The sequence below is a fragment of the Pseudophryne corroboree genome, chromosome 4 (genome assembly GCF_028390025.1).
Source record: "Pseudophryne corroboree isolate aPseCor3 chromosome 4, aPseCor3.hap2, whole genome shotgun sequence".
Classification (NCBI taxonomy): Eukaryota; Metazoa; Chordata; class Amphibia; order Anura; family Myobatrachidae; genus Pseudophryne; species Pseudophryne corroboree.
The window spans coordinates 494797460-494814395 of NC_086447.1; the positions used below are offsets into that span (position 1 = coordinate 494797460).

The window sequence follows — 16936 nt, forward strand, 5'->3', positions numbered from 1 at the left end:
GAGACTTGGCCTGGTTTTAGGAGATTTCTGACTAGTTCGGATAACTCCCTGGCTTTCTCCTCCGGGAGAAACACCTTTTTCTGGACTGTGTCCAGGATCATCCCTAGGAATAGAAGGCGTGTCGTCGAGATCAGCTGCGATTTTGGAATATTGAGAATCCAACCGTGCTGGCGCAGCACTATCTGAGATAGTGCTACCCCGACTTCCAACTGTTCCCTGGATCTTGCCCTTATCAGGAGATCGTCCAAGTAAGGGATAACTAAAACTCCCTTCCTTCGAAGGAGTATCATCATTTCGGCCATTACCTTGGTAAAGACCCGGGGTGCCGTGGACAATCCAAACGGCAGCGTCTGAAACTGATAGTGACAGTTCTGTACCACAAACCTGAGGTACCCTTGGTGAGAAGGGTAAATTGGGACATGTAGGTAAGCATCTTTGATGTCCAGAGACACCATATAGTCCCCTTCTTCCAGGTTTGCAATCACTGCTCTGAGTGACTCCATCTTGAATTTGAACCTTTGTATGTAAGTGTTCAAGGATTTTAGATTTAAAATTGGTCTCACCGAGCCGTCCGGCTTCGGTACCACAAATAGTGTGGAATAGTACCCCTTTCCCTGTTGTAGGAGGGGTACCTTGATTATCACCTGCTGGGAATACAGCTTGTGAATGGCTTCCAATACTGCCTCCCTGTCTGAGGGAGACGTCGGTAAAGCAGACTTTAGAAAACGGCGAGGGGGAGACGTCTCGAATTCCAATTTGTACCCCTGAGATACCACCTGAAGGATCCAGGGGTCCACTTGCGAGTGGGCCCACTGCGCACTGAACTTCTTGAGAAGGGCCCCCACCGTGCCTGAGTCCGCTTGTAAAGCCCCAGCGTCATGCTGAGGACTTTGCGGAGGCGGGAGAGGGCTTTTGTTCCTGGGAACTGGCTGTTTGCTGCAGCCTTTTTCCTCTCCCTCTGCCACGGGGCAGAAATGAGGCGCCTTTTGCCCGCTTGCCCTTATGGGGCTGAAAGGACTGCGCCTGATAATACGGCGTCTTCTTAGGTTGAGAAGCTACCTGGGGTAAAAATGTGGATTTTCCAGCAGTTGCCGTGGCTACCAGGTCTGATAGACCTACTCCAAATAACTCCTCCCCCTTATAAGGCAATACTTCCGTGTGCCTTTTAGAATCCGCATCACCTGACCACTGCCGCGTCCATAAACCTCTTCTTGCAGAAATGGACAGCGCGCTAACTCTTGATGCCAGTCGGCAAATATCCCTCTGTGCATCACGCATATATAGAAATGCATCCTTCAAATGCTCTATAGTCAGTAATATACTGTCCCTATCTAGGGTATCAATATTTTCAGTCAGGGAATCCGACCACGCCACGCCCGCACTGCACATCCAGGCTGAGGCGATTGCTGGTCGCAGTATAACACCCGTGTGAGTGTATATACATTTTAGGATATTCTCCAGCTTTCTTTCGGCAGGTTCCTTTAGGGCGGCCGTATCAGGAGAGGGTAGTGCTACCTGTTTAGACAAGCGTGTGAGCGCTTTATCCACCCTAGGGGGTGTTTCCCAACGTGCCCTATCCTCTGGCGGGAAAGGGTATGATGCCAATAACCTTTTAGGAATTATCAGTTTTTTATCGGGGGAAACCCACGCCTCATCACACACTTCATTTAATTCCTCGGATACAGGAAAAACTACAGGCAGTTTTTTCTCACCAAACATAATACCCTTTTTAGTGGTACTTGTATTATCAGAGATATGCAATACATTTTTCATTGCTTCAATCATGTAACGTGTGGCCCTAGTGGAAATCACGTTTGTCTCCTCATCATCGACACTGGAGTCAGTATCCGTGTCTGAGTCTGCCATTTGAGGTAACGGGCGTTTTAAAGCCCCTGATGGCGTTTGAGACCCCTGGACAGGCACAAGCTGAGTAGCCGGCTGTCTCATGTCGTCAACTGTCTTTCGTAAAGAGCTGACACTGTCACGCAATTCCTTCCATAAGCTCATCCACTCAGGTGTCGACTCCCTAGGGGGTGACAACTCTATAATAGGCAATTGCTCCGCCTCCATCTCATTTTCCTCCTCAAACATGTCGACACAATCGTACCGACACACCGCACACACACAGGGAATGCTCTGATAGAGGACAGGACCCCACTAGCCCTTTGGGGAGACAGAGGGAGAGTATGCCAGCACACACCAGAGCGCTATATATAGACAGGAATACCACTATAAAATGTGCTTTTCCCTTTATAGCTGCTGTTATTATTAAAACTGCGCCAAATTAGTGCCCCCCTCTCTTTTTTACCCTTTTCTGTAGTGCAGGACTGCAGGGGAGAGTCAGGGAGACGTCCTTCCAGCGGAGCTGTGATGGAAAATGGCGCCCGTGTGCTGAGGAGATAGGCTCCGCCCCCTTCTCGGCGGCCTTTTCTCCCGCTTTTTGGTGAGTTCTGGCAGGGGTTAAAATACATCCATATAGCCCTGGGGGTTATATGTGGTGTATTTTTGCCAGCCAAGGTGTTTACATTGCTGCTCAGGGCGCCCCCCCCTAGCGCCCTGCACCCTCAGTGACCGAAGTGTGAAGTGCGCCTGAGTAACAATGGCGCACAGCTGCAGTGCTGTGCGCTACCTTGTTGAAGACTGATGTCTTCTGCCGCCGATTTTTCCGAACCTCTTCTTGCTTCTGGCTCTGTAAGGGGGCCGGCGGCGCGGCTCTGGGACCGAGCTCCGAGGCTGGGCCTGTGTTCGGTCCCTCTGGAGCTAATGGTGTCCAGTAGCCTAAGAAGCCCAAGCTGGCTGCAAGCAGGCAGGTTCGCTTCTTCTCCCCTTAGTCCCTCGATGCAGTGAGCCTGTTGCCAGCAGGTCTCACTGAAAATAAAAAACCTAAAACTAAACTTTCACTAAGAAGCTCAGGAGAGCCCCTAGTGTGCACCCTTCTCGGCCGGGCACAAAAATCTAACTGAGGCTTGGAGGAGGGTCATAGGGGGAGGAGCCAGTGCACACCAGGTAGTCCTAAAGCTTTACTTTTGTGCCCAGTCTCCTGCGGAGCCACTATTCCCCATGGTCCTTACGGAGTTCCCAGCATCCACTAGGACGTCAGAGAAAAAATATTCCACATATCATACCAATCATGAGTCAGCGTTGCCGACGGAGACACCACAATCATCTGCTCCACCTGCTCCTTGGATGAACCTTCCGCTTCAGACATGTCGACACATGCGTACAGACACCCGTACACACACACAAGGATATATCTATAAGGGGACAGTTCCCCAACAAGGCCTTTGGAGAGACAGAGAGAGAGTATGCCAGCACACACCCAGCGCCACCTGACACTGGAAACAATTCCCAGATATAGCGCTTTTATATATATGTCCATCGTGTAATACACTCACTGCGCCAAAATGTGACCCCCCCCCCCCCTCTTTTTCAGCCCTGTATCACCGTTCTGCAGGGGAGAGTCCAGGGAGCCAGCTTCTCTTCAGCACACTGTGGAGAAAATGGCGCTGGTTAGTGCTGTGTGACCAAGCTCCGCCCCCTCTAGTGGCGTGCTTCGGTCCCGCTCAAATTCACAATTAATGGCGGGGGATGAACATATCCACTGACTCCACAGCCCATATGTGTAATAACATGCCAAAACAGAAGTTTATATTGCTGGCCAGGACGCCCCCCCTGCGCCCTGCACCCATCAGTGCCTGTCCGTGTGTGTAGCATGTGGGAGCAATGGCGCGCAGCGTTACCGATGCGCGCTTACCTCAGGGGAGATCTGAAGTCTTCTGCCGCCTTAGAAGTCTTCTTTCTTCTTATACTCACCCGGTTTCTATCTTCCGGCTCTGCGAGGAGGACGGCGGCGCGGCTCTGAGACGAACGGCAGGGGGAGACCTGCGTTCCGATCCCTCTGGAGCTAATGGTGTCCAGTAGCCTAAGAAGCAGAGCCTATCATTTAAGTAGGTCTGCTTCTCTCCCCTCAGTCCCACGATGCAGGGAGTCTGTTGCCAGCAGTGCTCCCTGAAAATAAAAAACCTAACAAAATTCTTTTTCAGAGAAACTCAGGAGAGCTCCCCTGTAGTGCATCCAGTTTCCTCTGGGCACAGGATCTAACTGAGGTGTGGAGGAGGGGCATAGAGGAAGGAGCCAGTGCACACCCATACTAAAAGTTCTTTAGAGTGCCCATATCTCCTGCGGAGTCCGTCTATACCCCATGGTCCTTACGGAGTCCCCAGCATCCTCTAGGACGTAAGAGAAATGTGTTTTTATTTTTCCCTATGTGTATTCAAAAGCATTTCAAGATTTTACTTATTAATGAACACTCACTGTTCACATTTTCATCAGGGTTTAACAGTTTGCAAGTGAAATAATGACCTCAAATCTGTGTATGGGAGACTTCTAAATTGGCCATGAAAACCCAGAACCCCCACCCCCCCACCCCTTCCCCGTGACCTTACCCCTAAGAGCCTCTCTGCAAATATCGTCCCTTGTCCAGAGGTGTCATTTCCCAGGTTTATGGCATCCTCATTGATGCTGCTCTCCTGTTCGCAACCCCCATGAATTCTCCTGGGAGAAGGACCTTGGCCCTCCTCCTGATGAGGAAGGCTGGGGTGACACGAGACAGATGACTGCAAATCCGCTATTTCCACTCGCCTGAAGGCTGCTCTCCAAAATACAGTGCATCTGGAAATTATTCACAGCGCTTCACTTTTTCCACATTTTGTTATGTTACAGCCTTATTCCAAAATGGAATAAATTATTTTTTTCCCTCAAAATTCTACACACAATACCCCATAAAACTTCTGTCCCACGTCTTAAGTAGCAAATTTGGCACATAGCATCGATGGAAAGTATTACCAACTATCTCCATGACAGGGGTCACATGTTTACTCAAGTACTGGCTCCATGGCTGTCTTATAAAGGGGCCCCCACACCCTAATTTTCTTCGTCCACCTTCCCTGTCTGACCCACGTGTGGTACAATGATATGCTCTAAGCGTTCTACTTGTGTCTACTCTCTCTTGTCTGACTTCCTTTGCCCGATACCTATCTTTTTTCCTTCCTTTCCTCTCCTACGCATGGTTTCCCTTTTTTGGGGGGTTGTTTTCTGTCCGCAATTTCTTCTTAGTACCCTTCCTTTCTCTGTAGTTCTGTACCCCTGTATTTCTTCCCCCATTCCCTTTACCTATGTGCTCTCCCTTTTTGATTTCTGTATAGTATTACTAGTTGTATTCATTCTACCTATGAAAAATAGTTCACCTGCCTTGCTCACTGTATTTGTGTGTTTTGGTTTTTTTTAATTATCTGTTTCTGAGAGCTCCTTAAGGTGCATACACACTTGCTGAGAAAATGAGTGAAGTTGCTAATTTTTACCTCTCCTGAGCAAAGTCGCTCATTTTCTCTGCAAGTGTGTATGCCGCTGGAGACCATCAATGCGCGGCCCCACGGGTCGTTAATGTCGGCCGTGCAGGCAGGGGCGTAGCGAGGGCGGCGCCAGTGGAGTTCATTCTCCAGGCGCCTGTCTCTGGCAAGGGCGCCGCAGTCCCACCGGCCAGTAGCTACACACTGCGCATACCACTAAGCTCGGCGGCTGCGCTGTGGGATGGGAGGAATGAACGAACGCTTTCCCCAGCGACCCCAGCAGTGATCCGGGAAGAGGGTGTCACAACTGAGGGCCTGAGCTGACGGGAGGCAGCCTCAGTTGTAGGGGCTGAGATGTACCGGAACCTGGGAGGTTGTATCAGACCCCTGGACATGTAAGTAACATGAATAATAACTGCCCGAAGGCGTGACCACGACAACTTAGATAAAAGTCAATGATGTTTATTATGACAACTCCGCATCACAGCAGCAATAAAGAAAACGTAAAAGTCAGCAAAGAATAAATACAGTTCCTGAGTACTACAGCATGGCAGGAGCCACAGGGCACTGGTAGTGTGAGATAGTTCTTATGATCTTCTAGATGGAAAGTCCTTACCAGGCCCGGCTGTAGCAATGGAGATAACCCAGGATTGTACCAGCTGGTGTTCCAGGAAGAGCTGGGTTGCTGAAGGTAAAACAGCTGCTGTGGATACTGGCTGGAACCAGACTGTTGTTAGCACGGAGTGGATACTGGCTGGAACCAGTTAAATAATAAATGAACTTTGGGAGCGATGAAATGTGAACTGAAATGTAGAACTTGAGAGCGGAGAAATAATAATTCCGGTGGAGAGTGGTAAAGTGTAGAAAGGACACCGGCCCTTTAAGGGAAGCTGTATTCTGCTGGAAGCTGAGGCTGGAAGCAGGTAGTGTTGTAGCTGGAAACAGATGAATCCACAATGGATTGGAGAGTCAGGCTACACCGCAGGTGGAATGCTGGTGCGGGTCTCTATGGTGGAAGTCTTGAGACAGGAGCTGGAACCTGGAAGACAATCATAGAAGAGAGACAAACAGGAACTAGGTTTGACAACCAAAGCACTGACGTCTTCCTTGCTCAGGCACAGCTTACTTATACCTGCAGCAAGGAAGGGGTTGGCTAGGCAATTATGCAAATCAACAATACAAACAGCAGATTGGTGGAAATGATCAGATGACAGAATCCAAGATGGCTGCGCCCATGCAGACACTTGGAGGGAAGTTTGGTTTGTAATCCATGTGGTCTGGGAAACAGTAATGGCGGCGCCGGCCAGCGGAGACAGGAAACGCCAGGCTGATAGATGCACATTTAACCACGCGGGCACAGCGGAGGCCGCGGCTGATGAAAACACCACTCTGACACTCTGCATGTGGAAACTCAGGAACAGCGGAATCTGGTCCTGGAACGCTGAGCCCGCCTTAGGAGGCATCTGAAGGGTAAGTAATGGCGTCCAGATACCCGGATCGTGACAGCACCCCCCCCTTTAGGAGTGGCCCCAGGACACTTCTTAGGCTTTAAAGGAAACTTTGCGTGGAAATTCCGGACCAAGGCAGGAGCATGGACGTCAGAGGCATTGGTCCAAGAGCGTTCTTCAGGACCATAGCCCTTCCAGTCAATGAGATACTGAAGTTGACCGTAACGGTGACGTGAGTCCAGGATCTTGGCCACTTCATACTCAACGCCTCGTTGAGTTTGGACTTTCGGAGTTGGTGGAAGTGAGGAATGAAACCGATTCAAGATTAGCGGTTTCAACAGGGAAACATGGAATGTCCTGGGTATTTTTAAGAAGGGAGGTAACTGGAGTCTGTAAGCAACAGGATTGATGACTTGATCAATTTTAAAAGGACCGATGTAGCGAGGTGCAAACTTCATACTGGGAACTCTTAACCTCAAATTCTTCGTGGATAACCATACCCGATCACCCACCTTGAGAGCAGGAACTGCTCGACGCTTCTTATCCGCAAACTTCTTGTACCTGAACGATGCCTTGAGCAGAGCTGATCGTACGCTCTTCCAGATATTGGCAAACTGATGCAAGGTGATATCCACTGCGGGAACAGAAGTTGCTGGAAGCGGTTGGAACTCAGGGACTTTAGGGTGGAATCCAAAGTTGGTGAAGAATGGTGTTGAAGAAGATGAAGAATGATACTGGTTGTTATGACAGAACTCGGCCCAGGGAAGTAATTGAACCCAGTCATCTTGAGAGGAGGACACATAGATGCGGAGGAAGGCCTCCAAGTCCTGATTCACCCTCTCAGTTTGACCATTGGTCTGAGGATGGTAAGCCGTGGAAAACTTTAACTTGACTTGGAGGACTTGACATAAACTTTGCCAGAATTTGGCTGTGAATTGAACTCCTCGATCTGAGATAATTTCTTCTGGAAGACCGTGGAGTCGGAAGATCTCTTGTATGAATACTTGAGCCAACTTGGAAGCTGACGGAAGACCGGTGAGAGGAATGAAGTGTGCCATCTTGGTGAACCGGTCAACTACCACCCAGATGGTATTGAACTTGTTGCACATGGGCAAATCTGTAATAAAATCCATCGACAAATGGGTCCATGGTCGACGGGGAACAGATAGTGGAACCAGTTGCCCCGCAGGCGACTGGCGGGATACTTTATGTTGAGCACACTTTGGGCAAGATGCAATAAACTCCAAAACGTCCTTTTTCAGAGTTGGCCACCAATAGGACCTAGAGATAAACTCCAGGGTTTTTTGGATACCTGTATGTCCGGCAAAACGGGAAGCATGGGCCCAATGCATGAGCTTCTTCCTTAGTGTCGGTTTCACAAAACTTTTCCCTGATGGGGGCGTAGAGTCCATCCCTACCGTGGAGAATGCCAACGGATTTATAATAGGATGCTTGTCTGAAGACTCTGACTCATTTTCTTGCTCCCATGAGCGGGAAAGGGCATCGGCCTTGCGATTCTGAGAGCCCGGACAGAACTGGAGTTTAAAGTCGAACCTGGAAAAGAAAAGTGCCCATCTGGCCTGACGAGGGTTGAGACATTGTGCGCCTTTTAGATATAGAAGGTTCTTGTGGTCTGTAAGGACGGTGATTGAATGAGAAGCTCCCTCCAACAGATATCTCCACTCCTCTAGAGCGAGCTTGATGGCTAGCAACTCCTGGTCGCCAATGGCATAGTTGCGCTCCGCTGGGGAGAACTTCCGTGAGAAGAAACTGCAAGGATGTAAATGACCATCTTTAGCCCTCTGAGATAACACCGCTCCTACTCCAACGGAGGAGGCATCCACCTCTAAGATGAAAGGAGAGTCGACGTCAGGCTGTTTCAGGACAGGTGCAGAGATGAACCTCTGTTTTAAAAGATGAAAAGCTTGCATGGCTTCTTCAGACCACTTGGACGGGTTAGCACCCTTCTTGGTGAAAGCAGTAATAGGCGCCACAATGGTGGAAAAGTCTCGTATAAACTTTCGGTAATAATTGGCGAACCCTAAGAACCTCTGGACCCCTTTGAGGGTTAAGGGTACTGGCCAATTCTGGATTGCTTGTAGTTTCTCAGGATCCATCTCTAGTCCGGAACCGGACACAATGTACCCTAGAAACGGAATGGACTTGACTTCAAAGGCGCATTTCTCTAATTTGCAGTAGAGATGATTGACACGGAGACGGGACAGAACCTCCTTTACCCAGAAACGATGTTCCTCTAAATTGTTGGCAAAAATGAGGATATCATCTAGATAGACCACGACATGACGGTATAGAATGTCTCTGAAGATCTCATTGACGAAATGCTGGAAGACAGCTGGAGCATTGCTCAATCCGAAGGGCATGACGAGGTACTCATAATGTCCGTCACGGTGTTAAATGCGGTCTTCCACTCGTCACCCTCACGGATCCGGATGAGATTGTATGCACCTCTCAGGTCCAGCTTTGTAAAGATGGTAGCTCCGCTAACTCTGTCAAAGAGCTCAGTAATCAGGGGTAAAGGATAGCGGTTCTTGATGGTAATGTCGTTCAAACCTCTGTAGTCGATGCACGGCCGCAGACCACCATCTTTCTTCTTTACAAAAAAGAAGCCTGCGCCGGCTGGAGAAGAAGAAGGTCGAATGAACCCCTTTGCTAGGTTCTCTTTTATGTATTCCTCCATAGAATGCGTCTCGGGGAGAGACAACGGATAAGTTCGGCCTCGAGGTGGAACCTTCCCTGGAACGAGATCAATCGGGCAGTCCCATTCTCTATGAGGGGGAAGGATATCAGCAGAAGCTTTACTGAACACATCCGTGAAATCTTGATATGGAGGAGGTGGAACATCAGACGACCTGGGGGAGGAGGAACAGACAGGCAACACTTTAAACAAACATGTCTTAGTACAGGAGGAACCCCATGCCAGGATTTGCGTAGTCGTCCAATCAATTGTAGGATTGTGAAGACGGAGCCATGGAAGGCCCAGGACCACAGGATGTGTGGCTCTTGGAATCACTAAAAGTGAAATAAGTTCGGAATGAAGAACTCCCACTCTCAGACGAACTGGTAGAGTCCTTAGAGAAATAACTGTATCAAAAATTTTACTGCCATCCACAGCAGTTAAGGAAAAGGACGAAGGAAGTCTCTCGGTGGGTAGGGACCACCGTTTAACATAGGCTTCGGTAATAAAGTTCCCAGCTGCTCCGGAATCCAGGAGGGCAATGACGTTCTGATAACGTTGAGCAACTTGAAGCGAGACTGGGAGGTTACAATCTTGAGGAGATGGAGAGGAGATCATTACTCCTAGCCGGCCCTCTCCTTGGCGAGCTAGGATTTGGAGTTTCCCGGACGTTTGGGACAGGCATTAATGGTGTGAGACGGAGCTGCACAGTACAAACAGAGAAACTCGGAGAGACGTCTTCGGCGCTCAGCAGGAGTTAAACGGGAACGGCCAATTTGCATGGGTTCATCTTTAGTTGGTGACAGTTGGCGAGGAGGAGCAGAAGATTTTGGAGCAGATGATCTTCCACGCTCAGTTGCTCTCTCTCTGAAACGTAAGTCAACTTTCGTACAAAGTGAGATTAACTCATCTAACTTGGAGGGTAAGTCTCTGGTAGCTAACTCATCTTTAATACGCTCGGATAAACCATGCCAGAATGCAGCATACAGGGCCTCGTCGTTCCATGCCAGTTCGGATGCCAGGATCTGGAACTGTATAAGATATTGTCCTACAGTACGTGATCCCTGGCGTAAACGGAGAATCTCAGACGAAGCTGAAGTTACCCGGCCTGGCTCGTCGAAGATGCGCCTGAATGTTGACACGAATGCAGTGTAAGAAGATAGCAGGGTGTCGGACCTCTCCCATAACGGTGATGCCCAATCGAGGGCTGAGCCACTGAGAAGAGAAATAATGTAGGCAATTTTTGTACGGTCACTGGGGAAATTGCCAGGTTGTAGCTCAAACTGAATCTCACACTGGTTGAGAAATCCCCTGCAGAATCTTGGAGATCCGTCAAATTTTGCTGGCGTTGGAAGATGAAGACGTGGAGCAGGAATGGGTAAGGTGGGTGGGGTTATAGCTGGAGTCACTGTGGTTGACGCACCAGACGCGCCTGATCCACGGAGAGTGGTCTGAATCCCATCCAGCCGAGTAGAGAGATCCTGGAGACAGCGGATGATGTGGCCCTGTGCAGCCTCCTGATGTTCTAGTCGGGCTGCCAGTTCTTGCATCGGCCTGGCCGCTTGATCCTGGTCTCCGGCTGGATTCATTAGGTCAGTGCTTACTGTCACAACTGAGGGCCTGAGCTGACGGGAGGCAGCCTCAGTTGTAGGGGCTGAGATGTACCGGAACCTGGGAGGTTGTATCAGACCCCTGGACATGTAAGTAACATGAATAATAACTGCCCGAAGGCGTGACCACGACAACTTAGATAAAAGTCAATGATGTTTATTATGACAACTCCGCATCACAGCAGCAATAAAGAAAACGTAAAAGTCAGCAAAGAATAAATACAGTTCCTGAGTACTACAGCATGGCAGGAGCCACAGGGCACTGGTAGTGTGAGATAGTTCTTATGATCTTCTAGATGGAAAGTCCTTACCAGGCCCGGCTGTAGCAATGGAGATAACCCAGGATTGTACCAGCTGGTGTTCCAGGAAGAGCTGGGTTGCTGAAGGTAAAACAGCTGCTGTGGATACTGGCTGGAACCAGACTGTTGTTAGCACGGAGTGGATACTGGCTGGAACCAGTTAAATAATAAATGAACTTTGGGAGCGATGAAATGTGAACTGAAATGTAGAACTTGAGAGCGGAGAAATAATAATTCCGGTGGAGAGTGGTAAAGTGTAGAAAGGACACCGGCCCTTTAAGGGAAGCTGTATTCTGCTGGAAGCTGAGGCTGGAAGCAGGTAGTGTTGTAGCTGGAAACAGATGAATCCACAATGGATTGGAGAGTCAGGCTACACCGCAGGTGGAATGCTGGTGCGGGTCTCTATGGTGGAAGTCTTGAGACAGGAGCTGGAACCTGGAAGACAATCATAGAAGAGAGACAAACAGGAACTAGGTTTGACAACCAAAGCACTGACGTCTTCCTTGCTCAGGCACAGCTTACTTATACCTGCAGCAAGGAAGGGGTTGGCTAGGCAATTATGCAAATCAACAATACAAACAGCAGATTGGTGGAAATGATCAGATGACAGAATCCAAGATGGCTGCGCCCATGCAGACACTTGGAGGGAAGTTTGGTTTGTAATCCATGTGGTCTGGGAAACAGTAATGGCGGCGCCGGCCAGCGGAGACAGGAAACGCCAGGCTGATAGATGCACATTTAACCACGCGGGCACAGCGGAGGCCGCGGCTGATGAAAACACCACTCTGACACTCTGCATGTGGAAACTCAGGAACAGCGGAATCTGGTCCTGGAACGCTGAGCCCGCCTTAGGAGGCATCTGAAGGGTAAGTAATGGCGTCCAGATACCCGGATCGTGACAGCGGGCAGGTCAGATAATCGTCGCTACTGGAGAGACACAGAGGGGGAGAAAGCCATGCGGAGATGCATGGAGGGCTGGAGACCAGACACGGGGGGGGGGGGGGATCGGAGTCAGCCATGGGGAGACAGGGGAGAGAGGCAGCCATGCGGGGACACGGTGGGGAAGGGGAGCAGCCATGTAGAGACACAGGGGGAGGGGGCAACCGTGTGGAGACACAGGGGGAGGGGGCAGCTGTGGGGATATATGGGGGTAAAGGGCAGCCTTTGGAATATATGGGGGGGATGTAGCCTTGGGGACGTTAAGGGGGGGAGGCAGCCATGGAGAGACATAGCAGGAAGGCATCCATGGAAATACACAGGGGGGAGGCAGCATTGGGGACCTTAAGCGGGGAGGCAGCGATGGGGAGACACAGGAGGGAGGCAGCCTTGGGGACATAAAGGGGGGGGGGGCAGCCATGGGGATACACAGGGGGGGTAGGCAGTCTTCGGGCGATACAGGGGGGAGGCAGTCTTTGGGAGATACAGGGCGAAGGCAGCCATGGGGAGACACCTCTCTAATTTAACCCCACATGCACACGGGGGGGGGGGGGGGGGTCTTAACACGCATATGCACCAGGCGCCATGGCTACAAGCTACAGCTCTGCGTGCAGGCATCTTAATCTTGACTGTCATCTGAGAGCAGCCTGTATGGCCCGGCCGCTGCGTGACATCACTGAGCAAGATGAACGTCATATCGCTCAGTGTGTACCAACCGCCCGCCCGACTTGGGAAGGGGAAACAGTAGGCGACGTCGCTCATAGAGCACGTCGCCTAGTCTGTACCCACCATTAAATATAGAAAAACAAACCCAGACCCCAATGCTAACTTATCTAGATGTTATTATTACCCAGGCGTGAGCTGATTAGAAGTGCAAACACTGTAAGGTCTGGTTTCACATCTATCCCAGCAGAGTGATTCTAATGATATTCCAAAGAAAATCCGTGTCACACATGGTATAAACTTTTCCACAGGCATGATTAAATATTTGACTTCATACTCCATCCTAACATAATCTTGTTATTCCTGTTGGGAAACTACTTATGTGATCAGACTGTCCCATACTCTCAGATACATCAAGAATAATAGGCGTTCATTTTCTGTGCTGCTTTCACTTTGGGCAGAGCAGAGAGAGCAAACATTGAGACAGAATTACTTGTCCTCCACACCTGGTCTGAACATACACATGGGAAAAACACACTTAACACACCATTTACAGGTATGACCTGTGTATGTAAGCACTAACCTCTTTCAGAATAATCCCCAAATCCAACAAAATGTACAATCTTTTCTGCTTCTGCATATACCAGGACTCAGACGTAATTGTACAACCAGGAAGTGGAACTAGATTTCATTATGCAAATCCTACCTACATTCACTCCTCCCTGGGAGGAAATAAGGAGGTAGTTTTAAAGGTCGGATATCTAGATCAGTTCATATCAGCTTGACATTTCTGTGTAGAAAATTGTTGTTTTAAACCACCAACATAGCTCTAAAATTAATAAAGAAGGTGATAGATACCTACTTTGGGATCGGTATGTTATACCGCCGCACAGGATGCCGCATGTCAGTATACCGACATCGGCAACCCGAGCGTTGGAATACTGGCAAGGGGGCGAGCACAACAAAGCCTCTTGCGGGCTAGGTGGAGAGCTCTATTGGTGGAGGGGGAATAACCTACCTCGCCAGTATACTGGCGGCGGTATGGTAACCCAGTCGGGATCCTGGTGTCAGTATTGTGACAGCCGGGATCCCGACGAGCGGTATGATCACCGCATACCCCTATCTTAGACATCAGGAACCTCTTTCCACTAAGCAAATTGCTCTAATCATGACCACTAAAGTCACACATTTAGATCCAGTAGTTTAGCATGACAAAAACATTGTCCAATTTGGTCACGCAGCGGATGGTCAGATTTAATAGGTATGATTGTTTGACAAATAGCCAACGTCCTTGTATCTTGTGCCACAGATGTGTCTGTGACTGTATGCTAATACCGCTGTAAGGGTGGCGGTACCGTGTAGTGTCTGCTGCCATGCAGATGTACCGCGCTCCTTACCTCAAGTTGCCTTCCTCTGTTCCCGACCGCGGGTTCACTTCGTCTGGTGAAATCCTTCCTTTAGACCTCAAGACGGGGGCTCAGCCTGGAAGGCCGACGGCTAGGGGGAAAAGAAACACTATCACCGTGTGTCCACTCCTTCCACGACGGGGAAGAGAGCACACTGGGGTGGCCGCGACGTTCACCGGTTAGGTGAATGTCATCACTGGCCCGTGGGCCTCAGCCACCCAAACGTCACCTAATTGGCACTTGCGCACCTAGGTGAAAGCGAGCCCGCTAGGCCTAGCGGGGTCTCGCAAACCATCGCTCAACGCGGACCAAGACACACACACACACACAGAGTATACTCACACTGGCACTCTTGTCAGCTTGCCTGCCGCGAGTCGCTGTTCCTGGAAAGAGAATAACAGCAGCCTCCCTACAAACTAATAAATGGCAAACAACGGAACTGAGCCAATTTACTTTAAACTCTAAACAGTACAACCTGGTTAGCTACTTCACCTAACTCCAGCAAGCAGTACAAGCACATACAGGCTAACAAAAATGACAATAGAACGAAATGTGAGTTACCTCTCTAGTCCGGTCTGGTGGAAGATTCAGCTGCGTCGTGCCGGTGGATAATTGCCTGCGCAACCTAATTCCCTACGGGGGCCACCGCCCACTCCAGAGTCACGGAATAGACCGTGTGAGGCCGGACAGTCTCTCCACAGTCCTTCCGAACACTAAAGTGGTGTACAGAATACGAGGGCCAGCCGGCCCTCCACACCCGACCTACAACTGGCCCCGAGCGAGCTACAGTACAGCCACCCGCTGGGGTTCCCAGCTAAAGAGGGGGGAATCTGTACTGTCAACTTCTCCCACGGTGTGCCAACCCTGGACTAGAGCTCCCTACAGCAGATATCACAATCCAAATCCTAACTTCCCCGCGGCCTACTGCCGATGTTGCCCCTCGGGCCTAATGCCCGCCTATCTAGGGCCACAGGCCTAGTGCCTGCCTACCAAGGAAGGTGTAGTCTTGGCCTAATGCCAAGACTACTTATACCAGTTGTGGCCTCCTTTCTCCTAACTGTGACACAGGCCTAGTGCCTGACTGCAGCCTCAGGCCTAGTGCCTGCCTAATTGGGGAATAGTAATCCTGGCCTAATGCCAGGATTACTTATGAGTGTGGGGACCCTCTCCTCCTAACTACTGCTCGGGCCTATTGTTTGTCCGTGGCCACAGGCCTAATGCCTGACACCCTGGTGGTCTAGGGGGAATAAGCAATTGGCCCAAGGCCACCTACCCGGACCGTAGAGAGAGGCTGCAGTGGGGAGCTTCGTTAGCTCTTCTGCTGCCCACACACTGCAGCACTCTCCGCCGGACCTCCTCGCTGGATCCCGGGCTCCGCCTCCTCGTCTTCTTCGGCCGCCGGCTCTTCCTCCGCCGCCGGGTCTTCTTCCGCCGTCTTCTCCTCTTCTGGAGCCTCTTCACTGCTCCGTCTCCGGCGCCCGACTGGCAGCTCCCGCTCCGCAGCGTCTGTTATATGACGCTGAGAGGGGGCGGGGCTATGACGCAACAAGCCCTGTTTGGCTCGTTGCGGTCCGTTCCTATTTGCTGACCGGGCGCGAGCCCCGATTGGCTCCCGCCCGGCGCCAAATTCAAATGGCCACGGCGCGATTGGAGGGGCTTGAATCCCACCCAGCGGACGCAAGCCCCTCCGTCCCGGAAGCTCGCGGCGACATCACATCCCGCCGCGTACCGCCGCCACCTGCCCGGGGAAGACGGAGGTAAAAGACCTCCTTCATTCCCCCAGCCTGGTGCCCGCTCACACCGCAACAAAGCTTTTCCTTGGTCTCTGTATGAACACCATCGGGACAAATGTGAAGACATTACACATAGGTCACTGTATTCACTGATTCAGAACCATTGTTTCCTATATGATACAAATTAGAGGCCAGAAATGGCATTTTGGGGATCAACAGAAACGGTGGATTTCAATTATAGATGTGAAAACAGCCTGATTCGGGTTTGTAAGCAAACCAAAAAATCACGCAACTGGACAAAACCATGCTGCATTGCTGGTGGGGCAGATGTAACATGTTACATCTGCTATGTCTGCAGTGCAAACCTGAATGAGGCCAACTGTGCTGAGATGACTCAGTAGACACGAAAAAAGCCGTATCCGGTACGACATGGCTAAAATGCTATTTTTACCATCTGGGCATTATAACTTGTTGCTTTAGAACGACTGTACAATTATACGATTAAGATCCTGCAAGTGGCTTTCTTGCATCCAGACTGCATCTAGTCTCAATCCTGTTGCAATGCTATAATATCTGGTTATTTGATACAGTTGAGACACTATCAAATAACTGCAGCAGTGGTGACATCAGAGGCAGAATTCTGGGAGGCAACGGAGTCATCTGCCGCCGGGCTCCTGCTCTGAAGGGGGGCACCTCTCCTCCCATTCTGTGACACCATTGAATTAAGATAAATGATAGCTGCCACTGTCTTTTCAGTGGCCAACTTCCTCACTGGTCCCTGCACCTTACAAATCACAC

The 16936-nt window shown here is 50.3% G+C and overlaps 1 protein-coding gene across 3 annotated transcripts in view; it reads right to left on the reverse strand.

Annotated features, from left to right (window-relative positions):
* Nucleotides 1–13686, reverse strand: part of TRAF3IP2 (TRAF3 interacting protein 2) — an 81440-nt gene extending 67754 nt beyond the window's left edge. For all 3 annotated transcript variants that reach the window (XM_063917147.1, XM_063917148.1, XM_063917146.1), the window contains exon 1: nt 13583–13686. The gene's annotated coding sequence lies outside the window, so the exon portion shown is untranslated. The remainder of the gene's footprint in view (nt 1–13582) is intronic.
* Nucleotides 13687–16936: the final 3250 nt, after the last annotated feature.